Source organism: Lynx canadensis, chromosome C1 (genome assembly GCF_007474595.2).
Source record: "Lynx canadensis isolate LIC74 chromosome C1, mLynCan4.pri.v2, whole genome shotgun sequence".
Classification (NCBI taxonomy): Eukaryota; Metazoa; Chordata; class Mammalia; order Carnivora; family Felidae; genus Lynx; species Lynx canadensis.
This window is the reverse complement of record NC_044310.1, coordinates 63,291,827-63,317,479: the sequence shown is the minus strand read 5'-3', so window position 1 is coordinate 63,317,479 and position 25,653 is coordinate 63,291,827. Positions and strand designations below refer to the sequence as shown.

The following is a 25,653-nucleotide window of genomic DNA, read 5'->3' as shown; positions in this document are numbered from 1 at the left end:
AGGGACAAGGACTACAGCAACACCTCGCTGCATGGAATCAACAGATCTAGGTCACTCGTGGCATAGGTCCCTCCAAACAAGAACATGAACAGGACTCCTGAGCAATGGCAGCCTACCAGGTGCATAAGCAAGCCAGTCATGGAAGCCCACCTCAAATGCGGAAATGGGCCAAATCCAATTGGATAATCCTCAAGGATGCAAAAGCCAAGATGTGGGGCAATCTTGTGACTGCTGCCAATGAGCCCAACCAGTACAACAAAGAGAATTTAGCACATATTTGCAGGGGCATTTGCAGGCTAGGTTTTGGCAGATTAATCACACTGGACCTCAACACCCAGCTCTTGATTCCTCTGGTGACTCACTGCCATTGACACCTGCTTTGAATATGGAACATATGGCACCCACATGTCAATACCACCCTAGTCATGTTGGAGAAAAATCTCTGCCTCGGGTTCAGGTGCCCTAATGTCCTTCAATTAGATAAGAGGTCACAGAAAGCCACAATACCAGAATTCCCCTGGTATTGTCAGGAACTCCCAACTCCCCTGTATATGTGGGTAATGTTATAGGACATGCAGTTTGTACAGGATGTAACCTCCTTGTCTGGATTGAATGAGGGACCTAAAAGCATTGGGTAAAACAGCTAAAGCAGTGGGTTCCTGAGGAGGCATTGGCCCCTGGCTTAGGACAGATGGACTAGATGGCCATCCCTGGATACTCTACATCTTAAGTGACACAGGAGCATTTCCTACCTTAGGATGTATGGGGGTAATGGAGGGGGGGGGTGGACACTGATTTCTCTCTCCCCACCCAGGACCCATAGTAATGCCTGGATTGATAACACCCTCATCAAAATCAGTACTGCTGTAGCAAAGGGAAATGACTAGAAATTAAACTGGATCTGGCACCCAAGGCTGAGATCCCTTTTACCTCAGACTCCTATCTTGGTGGCCTGCCTAGTACATAATCAGATCTTCCTCAGGCCATCAATGGATCCACCCATCAAGTGACCCACTGATACAAATTCAGGAGAAAAATCATTCCAATGTCCTGTGCCTTAATGTCACCCATAACATGGTTGGAAAGAACCCCTCATGTGTTTAGGTGTTGCCAACTCATGCAGGCAATTAGAGCAGAGGAAGATGTACACATTTTCTCTTTAAGCCACAAGCTGGCAACAACAGGTAGAAACAAGACATAACTGGATTAGTCAATGATCTAACAACCATACCATGATGGGGGTCACTTATTCTCCCCAGAATATGTTTCTCTGTAGACTTCAATGAGCAATGGAATGTCTTTCCCCTGAAGAAGAATCTTACTGCCTCGGGGTCCTAGGACCCCTGTCCACATAGATAACTGCATGATAGGTTGGAGAGTCACCACTCTGCTGGCTCACCACAGGGCAGCAGGTGACACCCTTCCCAAGGGGCAGACTAAGGGGTGGCTCTATTTCACTGTCCAAGTTTTAATACATACAGGCCCTAGAAAAGACAATACACAAGCTAGACAAGCTGGTGATGGTAACTGGATTGTTCTTAATAACCTTCTGGCAGTACAGGGTGGAACCTGCCATAGCCAACAACTCTTGCTATATGTACTTCAGTGTCTGTCAAGACAGAGCTGAGAAAATCCACACACTGTTATCAGTAAATCTCCTGTCCCCATTAAGACACATTCTTTGACCTTTTTTTTTTTAATTTTTTTTTAATGTTCATTTATTTTTGAAAGAGCGCGAGAGACAGAGTGCAAACGGCACAGGGGCAGACAGAAAGGGAGACACAGAATCCAAAGCAGGCTCCCGGCTCTGAGCTGTCAGCACAGAGTCCAATGTGGGGCTCGAACTCAGGAACCGCAGATCATGACCTGAGCTGAAGTTGTATGCTTAACCAACTGAGCCACCCAGACACCCCATTCTTTGACCTTTTTAGCCAGGTAAAGCCTGATACCTGGGCCACCTGGCTAAGAAGCATACCCCAGAGACGTTCTGATCATCCTCCTCAGAAGGTCCTATTAGTGGTCCTGACCACATGCTGTCTCCATTGGGCAGGGAGTCTCTGTGAGATTGGAATCACATCCAGACCACAAAAGATACCCCTCCACCTCCATATTCAGGGTAACCATCAGTCCTATCCAGTGTGACATACTTTGTTTTTCCCAGCATCAATGAGATTTGGGGGCGGACTACTAGCAAAGCATCTCAGGACAGTCAATGGATACTCTGGGCCTGGAACACTCCTTTATATGGAAGCCAGGTGCCAAGCTGCCACTTGGCCCCAGAGTCTTCTTCCTTATTAGGAGAAATTGTTCCCCGTTCTGGGTAGTCAACAAATTTCCTCATATTGCTTACTAGTGTGTGTTATATGGCACCTGGCCAGACCCACCAGCGTATCTGGCTCCCCCTTCCCCAGCCTTCACCTCAGGAAGGGCATGGGGTCTTTGCCCACAGAAGAGTGTATGCAGTCCAACCCCCTCGTGTCAGCTATCAGGAGGAACCCTCTGGCCAAGGGAGACCGGCACACAGCACAGACACTGATCTGGCTCTATCACTTCTCTTTTGTAGCAAAGTGCTGTTCCAAGCAGCACTTTGCACATTGAGTCCTCTTTGGGGACTTGGAGCCCACAAGCTGGCATTGTCATGCTCTTTACCATCATCTTTCATGCAGTGGGAATCCTCGCCTCGGACTGTTAGCTGGATTTTCCTGCTCTACACATAGCATAATGTCAGGTAGCAATAATTGCTATGTAGAAACACAAAGCAGGATATGGAAAAGAGAGACATGGGCAGAATAACAGAAGATGAAGCTGGGTCACATAGAGCCTTTAAGTTGACAAAAAATCATCAGATGTGTTCTAATGTGATGAGTACCTTTGTGGAATGCATGCGTGGTCACCTACCTGTGTGGACAGTCTCCGAGCACACATTCCATGGCGCCTAGCACCAACGGGAGGTTGCCTCCCTGAATGAACAGTCAGCCATTTCATCACTGGGTCATCTCAGAAGATAGACACTACTGATAAGTTATCAAGTGCCTTTGCAGAATCTTTATTCTAATCCTTTGATGTTACTGAAAATAATAATAATAGGTTCCTCAGCATCATGGTGAGGAATAAAGGAGAAAATCCATGTAAAATGTTGAAGACAGTGCATGCCATAATCATATAATAAATGTTTATTATTTCAACACACAGTAAAATAGAATAGAAACGCCCACTTAACACATAAAGTTTATTGTAAATAAAGACAGATCCTTGACTTTATTTCCATTTCAGATTTGCAATCAAGTCTACACTTTGAGTAACACAGTTCTTGCCATGCTCCTTTAGTTACCGTCTTAGTTCAGGCCGCTGTCACAAGATACCATGGACCGGGTGGCTTAAACAAACACTCATTTCTCCCATTTTTGGAGGTTGGGAAGTCCAAGATCAAAGTGCTTGTAGATCCGTTGTCTGACTTGTAGATGGCCACCTTCTTGATGTAGCCTCACATGGCCAAGACAGAGAGACAGAGATAGAGACAAAAATAAAAAGAGAGAGAGAGAGTGGACAGAAGGGAAGCAAGCTCTCCTGTGTCTCTTCTGATAAAGATACTAATCCCAACATAAGGGATCCATCCTCGTGATCTAATTACCCCCCAAAAGCCCCATCTCTGACTACCATCATTGGGGATTAAGGTTTCAATATATAAATTTGTGGGTGGACACAAATATGCAGTGCATAAGTTACCCCTTGACCATCCTCTGTTACCAAGAGGGTAGGAAATTCATATTTTTCAGCCAAAGCAGATACAGTATCACTCTGCTGCCGATAAAAATATTACTAATTCCCTGGAGCCTCCAGGATGGCTTTGAATGTTGATGAAAAGCCAGAGCCCCAGAGACAGTCATTTCTTCCCAGAGGGAGTTTTTTGGGCATCTCCATGCTTCCTGGGCTCCTATAACACCAGCTTCCTCATTTGTAATTCCAGCCACATTTTTGAGGACATGCATTTCAGGTAGCCCATCACAATGAGAATACAAAAATCTTAAAGATGACCCAAGAAACCTATTTCATACTTCAAAACTTCCCTTTTAAAAGCATCAATGAAAAACTGAGAAACCTTAAATTTTGTTGTAATCATTTTTTTATATGCCTCATGAGAAGGTTTTGAGAGTACGGGATATAGTTCAATGAAGGCATGAAGATTACATCCTTGCTGGACTCAAGAAGGCCAATACAAGACATTTATCAAAGATTCTGGCTGGAGTTGTTTAGAACTACCACTGGAATGTCTACTAGGTACTATGTGCTTATTCACTCTTCTTTAATTCTTTTTTTAAAAAATTTTTTAATATTTATTTATTTTTGAGAGAGACAGAGATAGAATGAGAGTGGGTTAGGGGCAGAGAGAGAGGGAGACACAGAATCAGAAGCAGGCTCCAGGCTCCGAGCTGTCAGCACAGAGCCTGATGCGGGGCTCGAACTCACGAGCTCTGAGATCGTGACCTGAGCCGAAGTCGGTCACTCAACCAACTGAGCCACCCAGGCGTCCCGTCACTCTTCTTTAATTCTTAGCACAACATGGCGAGGTACATATTATTATCTCCACGTTACAGACAAGTTAATGGAAATACACAGCAGTGACATCATGTGCTCAGAATAGTAGAGCTAGGTCTCAAACCCATGGCTCTGACGCCAAGGCCCACACTCTTTCTTCTGTTAGATACTGTTTCCCAGAGCAACAGTCAGAGAACGGTATCCTTTATGTGAGTAAGGAGAGGCTCACTTGATTTAGGGAAAAAAGAAATGTACTTCATCATGAAATGTATTCACTTACATCTGTAAGAGACATTCATCCCTCATCAAAGGGGGTGAGGGGATGAAAGACTTTTCCCTTATGGGCATCACTTACCATGTTTCATGGTTAGTAATTAATTCCATTTGAAACCGGGGCCTAAGGTTAATGAGTGAGTGAGAGAAAGAGGAAAAGGAATGCAGGGGAGAAACATTATAAAGGCCCTAAAGAGATGGAAGGGCATGGATAGAAAAAGTAATAAGAAAATAGAAGTGTTTTTGTGTTCTATTTCTCTTGAAATATTAGAAGTAACTTCCTTATCAGCAAGGCTTTTGAGACCTCTGAAAATGTCTTTCAAGACAAAGAAATGAGGCCCTACACTATTTGGGGGGTTTCTATATTAACTTAAGCCTTGCAAATCCAATAAGATTTCCAGACGGAATCCCAGGAGATCTTGCTGTCTCCAACATCAGCAGGAAGATTTACACTAACTGAATATGGCTTTTCAGCAGGGCCCGCTCAATTGGCTCCATCTGTCTAAATAGGATTCTAACATAGAAACTGGGAATAAAAAGTAGGAGACCGGTCTAGTGGGTGTCAGCATGGATACAAGTTGCATATCCAGATTGGTATTTAAAAATATACCAGGATGAAGCAGATCTTGGTGTTAAAGAGAAGGCAGACAAACAAAAAGGTATCACCCGCAGATCCACAAAAGGGGAGTAGATGCCAGAAGCAGTCAACAACAAAGATTTTGAACCCAGCTACAAAAGAGTCTGCTGTCTGCTGATGGGAAACACATGCTTTGTTGTACAGAGAAACCCGCTTCTGATCTTCCGAGTATATTCTAGGTACTAACATAAGACGACAAAGGATGCTTTATGGCTCTTTCCAGATGGACCACAGAATCTTGCACTGCAAGTTGAAAGAGGTTCAATGTGAATCTGAGTCCCAAACAACCATTTATATTCTAATCACAAGCTGTCTTGTTTTATCATCCTGTTGTATCTTTACCTAAACATTTTCACATCCTCAGATCCTAACACAGTCATGAACAACTTGGTGGGATGCAGCTCAAACACTGTGCAAAAACAGTTCAGGACAATGAGATGCTACTTGTGTCTTCCAGCAGAGGCGGAGGCTCAGAAGGAAGGAAACAGGACTGAACTGGACACTCACTGCTTATATAACTGTTACATCATACTTCTAAATCACATCTTCAAGGAGACGTGAAATCCACTGTCCAGTGAGAAACAAAGCCCATTTCCTACGTTTCATGTTGTCAGTGTAACCATCTCAATTTCACTCTTGCCATGATTCCTTACAACTGTCTAGAAGTTAAATACATCGTTCCAGGGGTTCCAGGTAAGTGCGCACAGCCAGAAAAGAGTAGGCTCCCATAGAGATCTTGTCTCATGTACATTTCGATTATAAAGTGTTCCAAACTTGGCATTGGGTCTTAGGAAGTTCAGGTACAAGCAGGTCAGGTAAATGAAAGCCCTAGTCACACACACAAACACAAAATAATTATTTTGAGTCATTAAATGTAAACTCTCCCTCATTGGATCTATCACCAGTATGTGTCAGTTCGACCACGCTGACGGTTGGTAAATGGTCACTAGGACCCTATGCCTCACTGTGAGCCAGCAGCTAGACACTGGATAGCTAGCTGGTAGAGCAGAGCCCAGTGTAGGGCAATGGCCAGCCAGCACTTTTCTGAGTGGCTGCGCTCTTACCCAACCAAAGGCAAGGAGCCAAGGGATGAGAGTCCCACTTCCTGTCCAATGTTGTAACTACCTCTAGTAGCTGAAATAGCTATTCATTTACTCCACAAAGATTTACTGAGGTTATTCTATGGGTTAATACAGATAAACAAGGACAGGTTCCCTGATGTCCTGGATTCTCAGAATGAAGGGCAGGGACAACCAATTAAAGTGGCCCAGCATCGTTGTCAGAACAGCAGTAGAGAGGAAGCCTGCAGCACAATGGAAGCGCCTAACCTAAAGTGAGAACGAACTAGCCAAGACAAAGCAAGGGAGGGTGGATTCGTGAGGCATAAAGAAGACTCCGTTTGGCTGGTGCAGAGGGAGCTGGGGCTGACGGGGACAAGAGCAAGAGATGAGTCTGGAAGACTGGCAGGAGTCAGAAAACAAGGGTCCTTGTTGGCTACATAAAAGAACATGACTTGGTCCTAAGAGCAAAAAGCATTGTGTTCAAGAACAATCACAGCTATACTCATGAGAATGGTCAAGAGGAGAGTGAGACTAGAGACAATGAAGAGGGGAGAGGGGTGACTGAGGCAGACATGGATGGAGAGAAGGTGCCCTGAGCTAGAGCAGCAACAGAGACAATGGAAAAGAAGACACACTCAAAAGGATTTCAAAATAGAACTGACAGAGCCTGGAAGGAAAAATAAGATAACAAGAGAGAGGGAGACAAACCATAAGACTCTGAAATACAGAGAACAAACTGAGGGTTGCTGTGGAGCATTGGATGGGGGGATGGGCTAAATGGGTGATGGGCAGTGAGGAGGGCACTTGTTGGGATGAGCGCTGGGTGCTACATGGAAGTGATGAATCACTAAATTCTACTCTGGTAATCATTATTACACTATATGTTAACTAACTTGTTTAAATAAAATTTAAAAATTAAGAAAGAATTGACAGAGTCTGCACATTGACTAGATGTAAGGGATGCAAAAGCATCAAAGATATTATTGCCTGGGTGCCTGACTTGGAAAAGTGGGTGCATATCAGCACCATTCCCTGATCTGAAGACAAAGCAGGCCAAAACAAATCTAGGAGGAGGAAGAATGTGAGTCCCATGACGACACACTAAGCTTTGAGGGACCTGCAGGGTAACCTAGTGTACTCATCCAGGAAGGGGCTGAGCTAATGATGTCAGGATAGCGGTTGGGGCGGGAGACACAAATTTGGGCGTCGCCAGTCTAAAGATAATAAATGAAGCCATAAGCACGGATGGGATCACCCAAGGACAGCATGAAGTGAGAAAGGGAGGGGTGGGAAGTGGACGGAAGGGAATAAAGAGGCTGAGGTCAGAACGGTGTGGTCACTCACATTTCGGGCTGCCCTACTGGGGGCACCTGCTGAGTCCTAGAGAAAGACCAGAAGATGAAGCACACACCAACCAGCGGCCCTTCAGTGATCAGTAGTCTCAATGCCTAAAACCCAAACAGGATCCAATTAGTGGGTCCAGGACCACAAAGGAAGAAGTGAGGAGGGGAGAGGAAACCCTAGGGGAAAAATTACATTCACTCGACATTCAGCTCTAAAAATGGATTTACAGCAGACAGGAACCTTATTGGCTGCTTCCTGGTCAAATAGGCTGAGGGACCATCCCAGAGAAATATAATGTAAGCCACAAATGTAAGCCATATTTGGGATATTAAATTTCTAGTAGTTACATTAAAAAGTAAAAATAAATATGAGAAATTAATTTTAATACATATTTTATCTAACCTAATATATCCAAAATATCATCATTCACTAAGTAATCAATATAAGAAATTATTAATGAGAAATTTTACAGTTTTTTGGTATTAAGTCTTTGAAATCCAATGGGCACCTTACTCTTACAGCACATCTCATTCAGAACGACTGCGCTTCAAGTGCTCAGTGGCCACATGTAGCTGATTGTACAATGCAGGTTTACAGTTTGTATACAAACAATTTACCTTTCCCCAAATTTTACTTCATTAAAAAAAAAACCATGGGGCACCTGGGAGGCTGAGTCAATCAAGCATCCAACTCTTGGTTTCAGCTCAGGTCATGATCTCACAGTCTGTGGGTTCAAGCCCCACATCCAGCTCTGCACTGACAGTGCGGAGCCTGCTTGGGATTTTTCTCTCTCCCTCTCTCTGCCTCGCTCACACTTGTGCACATGCTCTCTCTCCTCTCTCTCTCTCAAAATAAATAAATAAACTTAAAAATATATATTAAAAAAACGTTGAAGAAGTCTATGATCAACAGGAACTCTCTAAAAGATCTACGGAGCAAGCAGGGTATCAAATCCACATGAAGGAGAGTTAGAACATTAGGGAGCTTTTTCTTAACACTGTCACAAAAGGAAAAGAAGTTGGGGACAGGCCGACCTCACATTCATTGCTGAAGAGTAGAGCAGATGGCAGCTGCTGCAAAATGGAGATCAGAGCTGGTTCCCTATTAGGAATAAGTCATTTAATACACAGTAGGTGTATTAAATAAGTCATTTAATACACAGTAGGTGGCATAGCACATGTCACCCTCCAGAGATGTGGGGGAAGGGTTACAACTTGCCAGTGGAGAGAGGCCCCTCCCCAGCCCAGTCAGTGACAGCTAAAAAGATTTCTAACTAGAACCTCTCAAAGTCTTTTAGTCATCTCTTCACATCACCTGGCAACGGTGCGTGTGATTTCCTCATCATGGGGACACTAATGGGACTCAGCTTCCCTGCTCCCTATTTTCACTTCATCCACAGCAAGGCGGGCTCCCCAAGGAGGAAGGGCAGACAGGGGAGAATCACATCGCCCAGACTGGGATCACCTGGCACTCCAGTGATCACTGAGGTCAGGAGCCCAGCTCAATCTTGCTGGCCTCACTTTTCCAACTTCTGGACCTCACTGCTGTACCTCAAGCCATGAACATTCTTTTTCTCTTTGGATAACCCCAAATGTTGTTAGGTGGAGAACTCACACCCCTGAGAGAGGAAAAAAAAGGGTGAAATGTGGACACCTAAACTTAGAGAAAGGAAGCACTATTAACCATAATAGCGGTCATATAGTTAACGGACCAGACTTTGAAGACAAGTCCAAATCCCGCCGCTGACATTTGCTAGTAGTGTGACCCTGGGCAGAAGACTTGACTGTGCAAGAGTTTCCTTAGACCAGAAAGACAGGGAGAATCACCATGCCGACCTCACAGAGACTTGGGAGGATCAAAATGAGTTCATGTATTAAAGCAAGTGTATTAGAAATTCAAATAAATAGAATGAGCCTGGAACACGCTAAGAAGTATAGAAGCGATTACTATTATTGATTATGCTACTCTTGGGTGTTCATAGTAGCTATTGTTGGGGCGCCTGGGTGGCTCAGTCGGTTAAGCGTCCGACTTCAGCTCAGGTCATGATCTCACAGTCCGTGAGTTCGAGCCCCGCATCGGGCTCTGTGCTGACAGCTCGGAGCCCGGAGCCTGCTTCGGATTCTGTGTCTCCTTCTCTCTCTGCCTCTCCCCTGCTCATGCTCTGTCTCTTTCTGTCTCAAAAATAAATAAATAAAAACATTAAAAAAAAATAGCTATTGTTATTAAAATCCCTACTCCTTCCTTTAAAGCTTACCTCAGCAATTAACTCATTCTGTTGGCTTTTGCTGTCAATGCCACTCTACCAACCCACTATGCTCCACGCACAAAAGCACACTAACACACTCACATCTGATGCCCCTCCCTGGGCAGCTGGGGCTTCCCTCACTTCCCATTCTTAACTCCGTGGTACTGGACATAATAACTATATGCCTGTTTGTCACACTCCACAGTGCTGCTCCTTAAATATTAAGGTGCAGAACAATCACCTTGGGATCTTGGAGTCAGGAGATCCAGGGTGGGGCCTGAACTTTTGCACACCTAACAAATTTCCAGGTGATGCGGACACTGCCAGTCCATGGGCCATGATACAAACAGCACTGATGTAGACCACAGGGTCCTCTAGAGCAACAATTGGAGACGTTGGCTCCTGGTGTCTCCTGCCCTCATCTCAGTCCCTGGCTCGTGGCTGAACTAACTGGAAACAATGCCACCCATTCCCGGAGCTCAGGCACCTCCTTTGTAGCTCACCCACATGTCCAGAATCTGTGAGGTGCTTTGAGGTCAAGAGACTCTTCTCAAGCATAATCACCCCCACATTAAGCTTACCCAAAAAGCTATGCTTTAGTCAAGAGCAACTCTAGGGTGTGAAAACTATATGCAGGGTCAGCCTCTCTAATGAGAGGGTAACAAAAATGTGTGCACATAATTACAAATGGCGCAGGGCTAGCCAAGGAAGCTCTCAAGGAGTCACTCACCCTGAGAAATTCTCTGTGAACAGCTCAGTGCTTCCAGGCCAGGCTGTCCACCATCAGCCTATCCACCTCCCAGAATACACAGGGACGCATGCGACCCCTGCTGACTGGTATGTGGGAAAGCATCAGGAAATCAAAACTTTGTTAACAAGAGCACTTTTCCTTAACCACCTCTTGAGAGGAACCACAGGGGAGGGGAGAACGTACCTCATCTAGAACCAGAAGACCTGCACTGAAAGCCCAGCCTTCATTTATGGATTTATTAAGTTCTTACTGTGCACAAGGCATCATGGCAGGTTCTGAGAAAATACAAAATTCTCTGCCCTCATGGAACTATGTTGGGAATGTTACGTGTTCATTCGGGAAAATAAAGCAGGATAAAAGAACAGGGTAGACAGGCTTCCATGGAAGGCAGCTCTGAGAAGAGACACCAAGGAAGGGAAGGAGTAAGCCATGCAGATATCTGAGTGAAGAATGTTCCAGGCATGTTTAAGAAACAGCAAGAAATCTGGTGTGGCTGGAGTATAGGGAGTGAGTCAGGGAGAGGAGTGATGAGAGATGCAAAGCCAGGAGAGCCACACAGTAGGACCCATGGAAAGAGATTTGATTTTTTTTTTCTGAGTAAGATATAACTGTCCTGGAGGGCTCACATGCAGAGGACTGGTGTGATCTAACCCACATTTTTAAAGGTCACTGCAGCTGCTATATGGAAAACAGAGAGAGGGGAGACAAAGGGTGGATGCAGGCTAACCAGACAGGGGGGAGGCTTTACCATCATCGGTCCAGGTGAGAGCAGGTGTGGGCAAGGGGTGATGACAGAGATCTCAACAGAACTTGCTGAGGGAATGGATGAAAGAATAGAGGTGGTTTTGGCCCTAGGACTTAGTGTGGTAAACAAAATGATGGCCCCCAAAGATATCTGGACCCTAATCTCCAAACCTGTGAGTATGCCATCTTCCATGGCAAAAGGGACTTGCAAATGCAATTTAGTTATAGATCTTTAGATGGAGAGATTATCCTGGATTATCTGGGTGAGCCCAATATAATCTCAAGGGTCCTTAGAAAAACGGAGGCAGGAGGGTCAAATCAGAGAAGGAGATGTGATGGTGAAAACAGAGGTCACAGTGATGCAGGGCAAAAACTCATGGAACACAAGCAGCCTCTAGAAGCTGGAAAAGGCAAGAAAACGGATTCTCCCCCCAGAGCCTCCAGGAGGAACCCAGCTCTGCCAACCCATTTGGACTTCTGACCTACAGAACTGTGAAGCAGTAAAATTTATGTTGCTTTAAGTTGGTGGGAATTTGTTACAGCAGCAATAGGAAACTATTACACCTGAGTTCACACTGGTGCCTTTTATTGAGACAGAGAGCACTAGAGAAGGAGTAGGAGCTGGGAGCTCTGTTAGGTCGTGCTAAATTTGAGTGCCCAATATTTATCCAGGTGGAGATACCAAGTGGGTAGATGATAACCGATCCTGCAGCTTCGAGGGAGATTCGAACTGCATGTGACCTTCTGTAAAACAGGTGTTATATCTTTTTTTTTAAGGTTTGTTTGTTTGTTTATTTATTTATTTGTTTATTTATTTATTTATTTATTTAGAGAAAAAGAGCATGACCAGGAGGCTGGGGAGGTAGGTGGGGCAAAGAGAGAGGGAAAAAGAGGATCCCAAGCAGGATCCATGGTATCAGCACAGAACCCGACTTGGGGCTCAATCCAAATAACTTCGAGATCATGACCTGAGTCAAAATCAAGAGTCAGATACTGGGGCACCTGGGTGGCTCAGTCAGTTAAGTGTCTGACTTCACCTCAGGTCATGATCTGACAGTCAGCAGGTTCAAGTCCCGTGTCAGGCTCTGTGCTGATAACTCAGAGCCTGGAGCCTGCTTCAGGTTCTGTGTCTCCCTCTGTCTCTGCCCCTCCACCATGCATGCTCGCTCTCTCTCTCTCTTTCTCTCTCTCTCTCTCTCTCTCTCTCTCAGAAATAAATAAGCATTAAAAAGAAAGAAAAAGAGTCGGATACAAACTGTGCACCCCTCTTCTTTTTTTTTTTAAGTTTATTTGTGTACTTTGAGACCAAGAGAAAGCAGGAGTGGAGGAGGAGGAGAGAGAGAGAAAGAGAGAGAGAGAGAGAGAGAGAGAGAGAGAGAGAGAGAATGAATCCCAAGCAGGCTCCACCCTGTCAGTACAGAGCCTGACATGGGGCTCAAACCCAGGAACCTTGATTTCAAACCTGAGCTGAAGTTGGACACTAAACCAGCTGAACCACCCAGGCACCCCGGATCAAAGGAGACATTTTATCTAAGTGTTCAAACTATGCCACTAACATAAGGCATTTATTATTTCTAGAAATCAGCCTCTAATCCAAAGGCAATGGGACTCATTTTTCAGAGACATTTTAAAGTCTTCTGTCTCCACAAACCTCATCATATCCCATCAAGCTCCACAGAATGGAGTTAGCAGCACCTGGGTGACAAATGGCCACAATTCTCAAGAACACGCCAGATAGCCCAGGGCATTCCCAGTTGATAAAGCTATAATGAAATCCGACCCCCACCACACTCCCTGCCTGACCAACTGTGATGAGCTCATATCCAATGGCCAAGTGATGGGATGTGTATTCCATTTCCTGCTAAATTATTAGTGAGTTTTAAAGAGTGTTGGAGCCCAGAGAAGTCCGAGCCCCACCAAATGCAGGATCCATTCAATCATTCATTCATTCATTCATTCATTGCATGATGATCTGCTGAGCAGAACCAGGCCAGGTCCTGGGCATCACCAGGTCGGGCAGAACGAGAGCAGGGAGTACTCACACAATCTATTCTTCCTACAACCTCTCGTCCACCTGGGAAGGAGGCATTTGCTCTTCCCAAGGTTCTGGTATCCTACGGATCCACCACTTCCAGGGCCTTTGGGCCAATTTCCAAACCTGTCTGCATCTCAGTCTCCCCATCCATAAAATAAGAATCATGATCCCTCAAAAGCATTTAGGATAGTATTTGGTCCCAAGGGCCCAATAACTGGCTGCCTTCTTTGTTATAGTTATTACTGTTCAAGTATCACCAATTTTTTTTATAAACAGCCTAAAATACGTCTTCCTGAAATATCCAGTAGGACTAACTAAAATCCCTCCTTCTTCTGCCAGCACTGCAATATCTGAAGGCAGATTTTATCACTCCTTTTCCTCTTTTTTCCAGAGCAAATATGCTCAACTCCTTTACCATCCCGCACAGAACTCACTCCCAGAACCGTTCCCCATCCTCGCCGTTGTTCTTATGTCTATTAGGTTTGGCCACAGTCCTCTTAAAATATGGCCCTCAATGGAACACAGTGGTCTGACCAATGTCAAGTATAATAGAACTGTTACAGAGTAAATCTTTAGCATTAAAAGATTTAACAATCACCATTTCACTCATTCACAAGCAGCAATACCAAAGATCTGTGACATGTTCTAGCGTGAAATTTCACTGAAATACAAATTTGGATATTCCAGATGATGCACCTAGTGTTTGGTGGAGTTACTGAGGTTCCAGGGGCCCAGCATCTTTCTGCAATAAAACCTGGAGATTCTTCCCTTGTCCTGAGATGCAATAATGCCCGTGATGTGATCACAAACTCAGGTGCTTGTGAAGACTTGACAACAAGCAAGAGAAGATACTTTAGTAAAACTGTATTCACATAAAAGGCTTTATACAGAAAATGTGATCCTAAGAGAAACATGATCCCTAACAGAAATACCATTTGGGATAAACAAGGATCCAGATAAACATTTCCGGGTTCAGAAGTTTGGAGGTTTGTGATGGCCTCTAATGTATCTTTCATAAACGTCATGTATCCTCTGTATACGTATCAGTGAGGCTGAAGAACACTCTAGGTCTTCTGTACATGAAACAGGCAGTATAGTGGGTACAGAACTGAATTAAGAGACAGGTCCCTAAGTTCCAGACCCAGCTCTGCCAGGCACTGTCTGACCTTGAGAAGTTGCCACTCTTGTGGGTCTCAATCTCCCTGCCTGTAAAATCAAGAGGCTGGATGAAGTCAGGGACTCTTAACCTGCTATCCAAGGACAGATAGGTCAGGGGAGATGTTTATCTGGTGAAGTTTTAAGGATATGAATATGTGCACTTTAAGGGTCAAAGAGCCACAGCATTTATCAAATTCTAGGCATTGTGGTAAGTGCTTTATAGAATAATACCTGTAATAATTGCTAATACTTAAAAAAGTTCCTATGTGCTTTATAAATATTATTTTACTGACTCATAATATTCTAATGCAGTAGGCACTGTTATTACCCCATTTTATTGATAAGAAGGTTAGATTTAGAAACAACAGGTAACTTGCTTGAAGTCACCCAGCAAATGGTTCAAGGTGAAATTTCCACACAGGTCTCAATCCACAGGGCCTGTTCTTATCCACAATACCACACTGCTTCCCAACCAGTTTGGTAAGTGGGTAACCAGACTAATTCGTTAGCACACCATAGTGTGGAATTGTCTTGAATTTGCCCATTCTTCAGTCTAAGCACTTTCTCAAATCTCAGCACTAATTGGCAGACACAGTTCATTCAAATTAGCAGACCCAGGGGCCAGACCAGTATGAGTGACCCTGCCATTAGCAAAGCAGCTCTCTCCAAGAGCTGATAATGCAGCAAAGACAGAATTAGGAAAATGTAGTTAGTTACACATATAAATAAACCACATTTTTTAAATTTATGCTAATACGATTGCTGTTTGCATCACTTCCAGAAGAAATAAGACCTGAGTGGGCTGTAAAGACTAAAATAAGAGAGAATGCTACAGGTAAAATTTCATTTCTTAATAAGCTTTTACAATCAAATCCATAAATTATCTTGTTAACTTGTTAAAGTATTTCTGCTTATGCAGCAAAGTCTCCTTGGGTCACATTTCCATTCTTGAGAAATGTTAGATGAACTTAACTTTTCCTGCTCCTGTGTATCTTAAACAAAACTAGAGGATAATTGACTTTCTATGAATTAACAAGCTTTGAGGCCCAATTACAGTCAGAAAATGGGCCTAAAGCAGAATTGTAATATATGTCTATGAATATCTGCACACATAGAAAAAATAATTTTTACATTAGTAACAGAAAATAACTCTGGCTAGCTTAAACAAAAAGTAGAGAGAGGAGATTTTTTTATTATATTATCGAATACAAGGCTAAGATACATGCTGGAAAGATCTAGAACCAATGCCTGGAGCATGAGGAGAACTAAGAAATAGGTCCTCCCTCTCTGATTTCACCTTCAATTTAAATTCTTTCTGCAGATTTGCTTCATTCCTCTGTCACCATGCTACAGGCCACTTGACAGAACAGGGCCTCTGATAGCTCTTCAGTTTGCTGCCCCACTGTTTCAGCTACCAGGAGAAAAACTAACTTCACTGTCTCAACTGCAATTGCAATACCCCGAGGAATCAAATATGAAAAATCCCTCGGTCAACCAGCCATGTTTGGGCCACAGAGTAGCCTAAAGCAACAAGGCTGCTTCCATGATAGCCACAAAGTAATAAAGAAGCAATTTCCAGAACTGGGAAGGGACTAAGCAGGGGTGGTCACGTTAGAGGTAAATACATTATGTGTCCCCTACACATACTTCCTGGGATAGACACCTTTTTTGTGGGCAGAAAGCTCCCAGCTCAGAGTCCAGAGTCTTCAAGGTGACCCAGGAGCCCTCATGATCTAGCTCCTGACCTCCATTCAGTCCTCCCCAAGGCAAACTCACCTTCCCACGTGAGCTCCGGCCACCGCGTTTTCTTTTCATCTCTAGGACAGCCACTCCTGCTTACTTCTAGGCCTCCCCATAAGGTCACTAGCACTCTATCCCTCCCGTCTAGCCACCTCCCCTTAGCCTGTCTTCTCCTTACACTTCCTCATGATACTCAGGCCAACTAGAGCATGGATCACGACTGCAATTAAAGAGCTGTGTGGCCTTTGGTTTGACTTTTTTTTTTTTTTCTTTCCTCTCATACTATAAACTTAGTAAGGGCAGAGGCTGTCTCTCCTGCTTGATTCTAATTCTATTGTGCCCAGTACAGTGCCCTGCAATTGTAAATACTAAAAAAAATATCCAATGCATATTTTTGAGTGAAGAAAATGAACAAGGGAACCAGGCCAAATCCTAAACTTTCAAATTTAATGGTATCCAAACGGTAGAAGCGGCCTCGACTCAAAGTATTTCTCACACCTCATTTTCCGACTCAGAACACTTACATAGACGGGACCCAATTGGCAGGTGATGGCTGGCAAGGACAACCCCAAAGGCATAAGAGATGCTTTGTTACACCAAGGCAACCCTGAAAACAAAGTCAAACTGTGGTCCACCAAGAAGCAGAACTCTTGCACTCCAGGAAGCCAAGTACATGTTCCCATCCCCAAGGCTTTTCTCAAAACAGGCTACTAGCCACTCATCTGAAAACCAAAAATCCCAACATCAAGGTTCTTTTCAACCTAAAATACACTGCCAAAAGATCATTGCTGAAGACCCACAGCCCCTGTCAATTGTAAATGACTCCTTCTGTGGTTTTAATACTAAGTGTGGCTTTGGAATACAACTGGCATGTAGTGAATTCCAATGCTTTCCCTTCTAACTGACCTTAAAAAGAGAAGTTACAGCTACCCCAAATCAGTCATGAATCCTTGGAGGGGCGAGGGGTACCTACCCAGTTTCCTTAGAGACATACTGAAATATCCTGACACATAGAAAATATACGAAAACCAAGCCTAAGCTCCAAAAGCCAACTTTCCACCATGAAGTGCCAGGAAATACATGCTGAAACATACACATCTAATAAGTGATCCTATAGTAGCAACCTTGTTCAGTTTTCTTCCTTGACAAAACAAAATCCAATTCTAAAGGGCAGAGAACAAAACACAAACTGTAATTATTTTAAATGAAGATCAAGCTGTCGGATGTTGTGAGGATGGCCTCTCGTTTCCTCAGCACACATTAGACTCTTTTTTAGGATCCTCCTCTACTGATCAAGGTCTTGGGTCTAAGAAAGAAAACCTACCACTTACATACACTTCTCTGCCCCTTCTAGGTCTCCTCTTCAGCTGCACCAATTCATCTCTTAAACGTCACACAGAGTGTTTAATTATGCCTGCTTCATTTGTGTAAGATTTATATTTTGTCATCAGGGAAAAAAATAAGCCCTTGTAGAGGCTACAATGCTAGAGAAAGTCAGGAAGAAGAAAATAAGCACCTTCCACTTCATTGCTCAGAGATTTTCATTACTCTAGGCCTGGCACAGGACAGAAAGTCCCTGTTCTAGGAAAGGAATTGATAACAAAACACACAAGTAATGAATTTCAATTTTGATAAGTGCTACAAAGAAAGAGTATAAGATTAAATACAATGAGGGGCGCCTGGGTGGCTCAGTCGGTTAAGCCTCCGACTTCAGCTCAGGTCACGATCTCACGGTCCGTGAGTTCGAGCCCCGCATCAGGCTCTGGGCTGATGGCTCAGAGCCTGGAGCCTGCTTCCGATTCTGTGTCTCCCTCTCTCTCTGCCCCTCCCCCGTTCATGCTCTGTCTCTCTCTGTCCCAAAAATAAATAAACGTTGAAAAAAAAAATTCTTAAAAAAAATAAAAAAGAAATGCTGAGGAGTGCCTGGGTGGCTCAGTCGGTTAAGGGTTTGACTTTGGCTCAGGTCATGATTTCACAGCTTGTCGGCTCAAGACCTTTGTTGGGCTGTGTGCTGACAGCTCAGAGCCTGGAGCCTGCTTCCGATTCTGTGTCTCCCTCTCTCTCTGCCCCTCCCCCGTTCATGCTCTGTCTCTCTCTGTCTCAAAAATAAACGTTAAAAAAAATTTTTTTAATAAATAAATAAATAAATACAATGAAAACCGTAATGGGACCTCTCACTCTAGTTATTATTTTGAGACCCATGCTTCCTCCATTTTTTCAGAGCAATTGTTAAATACGCATACATTTTATCCACCTGGGATTGGATAGTGCATACTGCTTGAGGATAGACATTCCATTTGTCATTTCCAAAGCTATCTTTCACAAAGGAATTGTTTGTCTCAGAATCTTCTTTAAAATCCCAGGAAATAACAGTGGACAAGACAGCCATCAGTGAGTTACAAATGGCCACAGATGAATAAGGGAATTAAGTTTTTAGATCTCTCTTAAGCAGTCAACATCTGACCAAAAGGGAGCATTTACTGAGAGTTGGATGAGGTTCATCACATTATCTCAAAAGTACAACCAAAAGAATCAGATTCTTCTTCTTTCCAGGTCTTACAAATTTGCCAAAACTGCTTATCTACCATTACTGCATCGCAGATTTTCAGATAAGACCCCATAATAATGCCATCTGGTAACTCCTTCACCTGATCTGCCCCCTTAAGATCTGGCTAGATCTTAAAAATTGACTAGGGACCCCCTCAACTCCAAGCCCAAAGGAAATACAAATCCCTTACTAAGATTTCTGAAAATTTCTAAGTGATTTCTGTGTTCTCATTGTCAAACTTCACCTACAAGATTTTATTCCATACCTGCTATGTCCATACTAATGCCCATTAATCTAGATACAAAATTCCAATATTTTCCTCAGTTTCTAAAAAGTAACCCACTTAAAAACCATTTAATAGTAAAATTAGAGTTGCTAAAGATTAGTAGGTTACAGAAACTAGATAGCACACAGAAAACCAAATTAAAATCTCACATTAGACCTTGCAGTTCCTAATATCTCTAGGGTTTTCTTATTGACCTTTCAGAATACATAGCATCCAGTCTTCTGTCATCTTTCCAAACTCTCTCTCCTTTCCCTCTCTTGTCTCTGCTTCTCTAGTTTCTTCTCTACCTCTGCTGAGAGCAGAACAAAACATAAATCCTTTCACTTTATCATATTCAAAAGATGTGCCATCTTTTTGTGGCTCGGCCTCCCACACACTAATGTTTTCACTACAGACTAATGTTTTCAGTGCTTCACCATCTACTCCAAATGAATGATTGTGATATTTCTCCCAAACAAAGGCAGTTCCCTCCCTAAGGGAAAGTCTGGTACGAGCTATAAAGATTATAATATTTTCTGTTTTATATTGGTCTTATAGGAACCAAAGACCACAATGAGGCAGACTTGTTACTCTAAGACCATACACTGGTAGACACCTGTAGCCCATCTACACAGCCTGTTCCTTCAAGACTCGGCTTCAACTCCTCAGACTCATAGGTTTAGAAGGGCCCTTGGAGATCGCCTAACTCAACCTTTTCATTGCATGGTAGTGCAGTCAGCTCACTTTCCCAAATCCACAGTGCAAACTAGTGGCAAACCTGAATTTTGCCAAGTCCCCATCTCTCCCAGATGGTGCTGTTTATAAGGCTTACTCACACACACTTCGGTGGTCCCAGGCATCGCACTAATCCAGGCAATTCAAGAACAGGGCAAAGCACGAAAGTTGCATGTTCATTTTCCAAATGAACTTAGGTATTAGTTGCTGCTTCTTTTATAAAGGAGGCTAAGTCTTCTAATTCAAAATAAGTAACAGCATTCTAAATCCCCCGGGAGTATCAATATCTAGGTTTGCATTCACATTAAGGTGTCTAAAGTGTAGGTAACTGAGATCGGACTCTTTTCTGAGAGCAAGATGGCAGGGGAGGAGGGGATGTGGAGAATATGAAGGTACTAAAAGAATAAAAAGAAATTATAATGAGGCCCTTTGGGTAGAAGGTAGAGAAAGAGGAATTAAGCATGGCCAGCCCTGTTAGTTTCCATACAGATATCTACAACCAAGCAAACAAATTAAAGTTCAATGTTAATTCTCAGGTCACTGTTTGATAGTCTCATAGTCTGTCTTATAATTTTTAAAATGAATGTGTCATTTAGTACATTTTCAAATGCTTTCAAATGGCTATTTTCTTTCAGTGGAAATTTACCTTAATAATTTGTTAGTAGAGGAAACAATAGAAGTAAGGGCAATGTGATCCCCTTCTAAACCTTTGCTTGAAAGAACACACTCCCAGCCTGATTCTCAGCTAGGCTTTGCTTCACCTCTTAGTCAAGTTCCTAAACGTCAGGAGAAATTTCCCGTCTCGGTTTTCAGGGAGGAATGACTTCATCCAAAGTGTGCCTGGAAGCCCAGGCTCTGCACGGTGTCCCTGCACACAGGCAGTGCCACGACCAAGCAACGGGATGTAGTTTCAGCCCTTTCCCACGCAGACTGAGATGGGATCCTCCAGGCCACAAGGAAACCTGGGTTCTCCGAAATGCTACAGCAGGACAGTCAGACACCCAGCAGGACATACTGTCCAACGGACAGGAGCCACCAAAGTCTTCAGGAAGGTGAAGACAGGACTTGGCTTCTTTTCCTCTGAGGCAAACATTCCAGAATGACTTATAGAAAGCCCTGAACAATGAGCCCCTTTGACCAATTATGTCACAGCTCTTAATAACAAATGACAAATGCCCAGGCCTTGGATTTGATGCCCTTCCCACCTCAGCTCAGTTTACGGGAGGCTTTGGTTTTCTGCATGGAAACACAATGCCATGCTAGCTTGAGAATTCTTCAGTTACTCTTACCGGAGCAGGGGGCAGTGAGAGTATAACCAGAAGGAAAGTCAGCACAAAATTGTATTCATTCTTGTGATCAGCCAACTTCTATATATGTTGACAGAAGTCTTACATATCCAAGTCACCAACATAAACCATAACAGCAAATGAGCCCTGGCTACTGTTGTTTATTTCCTGTATTGTAGGACTCCAAGTTATAGATGATTCCTTCCAGGAATGCAAAAGCTGCACCAGGCCTGTCAGAGAAACTATAAATCATCTAATTAAATAATATGATGTAACCCCTCAGAGTATGGCAGCTTTCTGATTAGCTGTCATATTGCTGTGGACTAAAAAAACCGCAAAGGAAAAATGCTTATTTCTTTAGATGTGAAAAATTTCATTTTCTTCAAACATTATACACTCACATACACACTACAGATTTAAGAACTCAATGTTTTGGAATTCCTCTCTTCAAAGCAACCAAGCCTTCTGCAAATACATAACGCACTATGCCTATCCATTACTGAGACAGCCTTTTTCATCCCTCCTAGGATCTTTATTTCAATCAAAGGATTTAAATTCCCCATAAAATATTTTAGCGACCCTACATATGAAGGCTCAGATGGCTGGCTGGCTGAAGATGACACCTTTGTAAGGACACCTTTTTGATCGTGAATAATTCTGCACAGCTGCTTGGCTACTTTGTTTCTTTTTTAATAGTCTTGCAAAGTTGCAGTGATGAGCAAACAGAACTTGGCAATTCTGTTCCATCCAAGAATCCGGGATGAATATCTATCTCTATTCATAAGGGAAAAGGCCTTGGTTTAGAGATCAGAACATGATTAGGCAGGAAAGGTGGTGCATCACAAAGCTGGGGTTCTTAGGAGTTCTTATGTGGGCTTTAAAGGGTCCGTGAACCCCCTCCAATTGCATGCAAAACTGTGTTACGTATTCTGTGGATTTTCATGTAAAAAGACTCCATAGCTTTCAGTAGAAAGGTTGGTTGATTCAATGAAATTTAGGAACCTTGAGGAACACAGGCAGTAACTGTTTGTTAAATAAATGAATAAATGAACTCAGGGAGAACAGCTTCAGACCCCCACAAGTCCTGACCTACCATGATCAAATTCTTCTTTAGAAGCACTTGAAAGAATGCCAGAACGGAAACTGGAGATATTGAACCAGCATCACACATGTAAGCATTGGGCTTAGATGAAGTTGCTATTCTGTCCCTCAACTCTTTTACCAAATGTTACTTTAGTCTTCATAATTTTCGACTCAGCTCAAATATGTAACTGAAATCATAGCTCTTTTTCACACTTGAAAATCACTTCATATATTAGAGATCTGTAGCCAAGACCCCCATAGATGTAAATGTCTCCAGACCAAGTGCCAGAAGGCGAGCTCCAAAGATGATGGAAAGGCAGACAGGAGCAAATGGACAAAGACAGTACACTGGGGTGCAGAAAGAAGGCGTAGGTGGAGGAAAAAACCCAGAAGCTTCCTTTCTTCACCACATTGCATATTCCCGTGAGCCCGTGCATGTGGACCGCCTACTCTGGTCCACCCACAGGTCTATATGTAAACATAAGGTAAGCTAGGGAGTGAGGCAAGAGGAAAGAGGGGCTCAGTCACAAAAAGGCACATACTGATTCACAGGGAAGGAACGAGGAACAGAAGCAAGTGAAAAGAAGTCTGTGCATACCAAGAATAATGAAAAACAAGGGTAGTATCACATACAAGAACACTCACAAGGCGAGGAAATAATCACGGGATCGGAGAATGGAACAGGGGTAAAGACCGCATTCTCTGGTGTCAATCTGGGATTGAGAGCCGGCTGCACCTCCTAAGTGTGACCTGGGCAAGTTACTAAATCCCTTGGAGACTTCACTTCCTCCTCAGTGAAATGTGGATAAAAGTAGGACAGACAGCCCTGGACTGTTGATTCTTGAGAGAGAAAATAAGAATGTATTTTAAGAATAACGTATTTGATTAATACTTAATTAGCAATAGCTGCTTTTATTCTCCTCAGCCAGCGTATTCATGAGATTAGTCAGGGAAGACGTTGGTCAGGAAAGAGGAACCAAGTCCGCTAGGACTCGAGGAAGTGCCCGCACTACAGCTGCAGACCGACAGTGAAAATTCCCTCCATGACCAATTAAACCCTACGCAGTTGGTACAGACCCTGAATGAAGCCTGTGTTTCTTTCCCTAAACTCATAACGAGGGAGCATGTGATGATTACTATTTTGGTTCACAGAGAGGGAAAAACAGAAGTTAATTTCTCAGGAAGATAACAAGGAATTGTCTTTAGGCCTTGAAAGTGTTCAAAGGGAGTGGGCAAAGGGGAGTGTACGGGTATGTGTTCCCATTTGCAAGGGAATGCTGCCACGCACGCATTTCCCGTGACAACAGCAGTGGGGGCAGGGGGGAGGTCACTTAGGAAGCGCCCCTGTGGTATTTACTTATATACTTCAGCACACTGATTTCAATCATTAGAGAATGGGAGATCCCAGGCTTTTGTTGTTGCTAGTAAGTCCACTCCCCAAAGCAACCTTCCTCATATTTGAATTACAGATTTTTCTGTTTGCTTAACTCAAAAAGAGAAACAAAAAGTATTTCATGGCTATTGCTCTGCCTCGCCACACCAGGTGACGTGACTATTTTCAGCTATACTATTGGATTCCTGCACAGAACCTTGCAGGCCATCAACAGAATCACATGGGGGACACAGTCATCCCAAGCACAAGGAACACCGCTAAGATCAAAGCACAGACCAAGACTTGCTCAGAGAGCTCCACGTCTGAGAAGCATAGAGTAGCAAAGGAAATGGCAGAATTGCCAAGGTCAACTTGTGGACTTACCAAACTCACCCTGTCCACCCTCTCCCCTAATCAACACTACTCAGTTCATTTTTTTTAGGGATGAGGGAGGGCTAGAGAGGAAACAGAGATTTGTTCTGAAAGAGAATGATCTGTTAGTAACAGTGACAACAACAATAACACCAATAAAAGTAATAACTAACACTCATTAACATTCACTATGTGAGAGACCCTGTGCTAAAAACTACATAAATCAACTCATGTAGCCCTTATACCCCTAAATCAAGTAGGCACTATTAATTATTATCCTGAACTTACAGATGAGGAAAGTGCGAGTTAGATAGAGCACTAACTGGGTGAACCAGAAAGTGACCCCCAGGGGACAGGCTTACAGAACAAGCCTGGAATCCTAAAATCCTGCCATGGCATTACAAGAGGCTATAGGGTTCTCAAGAACATGGACAACATCGCTTTCTGCCAGGTACTTCTGTCTTAATAAACTTTACTCACTGCAATTAATGATGGGAAAGTGTAATCTCTACTACTGACAAACCCAAATGATAGAAAATGTATACAATGCACTTAAATCCATCAAGATAAGTGCAAGTACAGGAGACAGGAAACCCAACTTAAACTGGCTTACACAACAAAAGAAATTAGTTCAGGTAATAAAAGTCCTACAGTGGGACAGACTTTTGAGATGGTTTGATCAGTGCTTTGGCCCAGTTTCTACAATACTTTCACCTCTGCCCTCCTCCTTGTGTCTGCTTAATTCCTTGGCTGGCTTCCCTCATGGAAGCAAAATAGCTGCAGCAGCTCCAGGCCTCACATGGACAGCCCAAACTGTTTTGAGCAGGAACGAGGCTTTCTCTTTCTCCGGCCTTCCAGCAAAAGTCCTGGGCTTCATGCTGATTTGACCAACTTAGGTCATATGTTCAGTGCTGAACTCATCCATGTAGATAGGGGAAAATGCTAAGCACTGACTCAGTAAGGCCTGGGTGAGGTCTGCCCACCATTCCTCAAAAAGCATGGTATGTGGGAAGTGGCTCCATGCCAATCAGAGTCCATCCATCCCAAACTAAGTGGCTGCTATTAAATGAGGTATAAGATGGTTCACAAAGGAATTTTCTAGGTGCTGTTAGGAAAAGAGGAGGCGGATGCTAAGAAAGTAACCAACAAATGTTTACCCACAGCAATTATAGTACTTTGCTAACCACAAGTGTACCAAGCAGAGAACATTGTAAATATCTGCAATCATAGGGGCACCTGGGTGGCTCAGTTGGTTACATGTCCGACCCTTGGTTTCATCTCAGGTCATGATCTCACAGCTTGTGAGACTGAGCCCTGTGTTGGGCTCCACACTTAGCAAGGAGCCTGCCTGGGATTCTCTCTCTCCCTCTCACTCTCTGCCCCTCCCCCTGCTCACTCACTCACACTTTCTCTCTCTAAATGAATAAATAATAAACTTAAAAAAAAAAAAGATCTACAATCATAAACA

The 25,653-nt window shown here is 43.4% G+C and overlaps 1 protein-coding gene across 2 annotated transcripts in view; it reads right to left on the bottom strand.

Annotated features, from left to right (window-relative positions):
- Positions 1-25,653, bottom strand: part of ST6GALNAC3 (ST6 N-acetylgalactosaminide alpha-2,6-sialyltransferase 3) — a 535,567-nt gene that overhangs the window by 473,554 nt on the left and 36,360 nt on the right. The gene's annotated exons all lie outside the window — the stretch shown is intronic.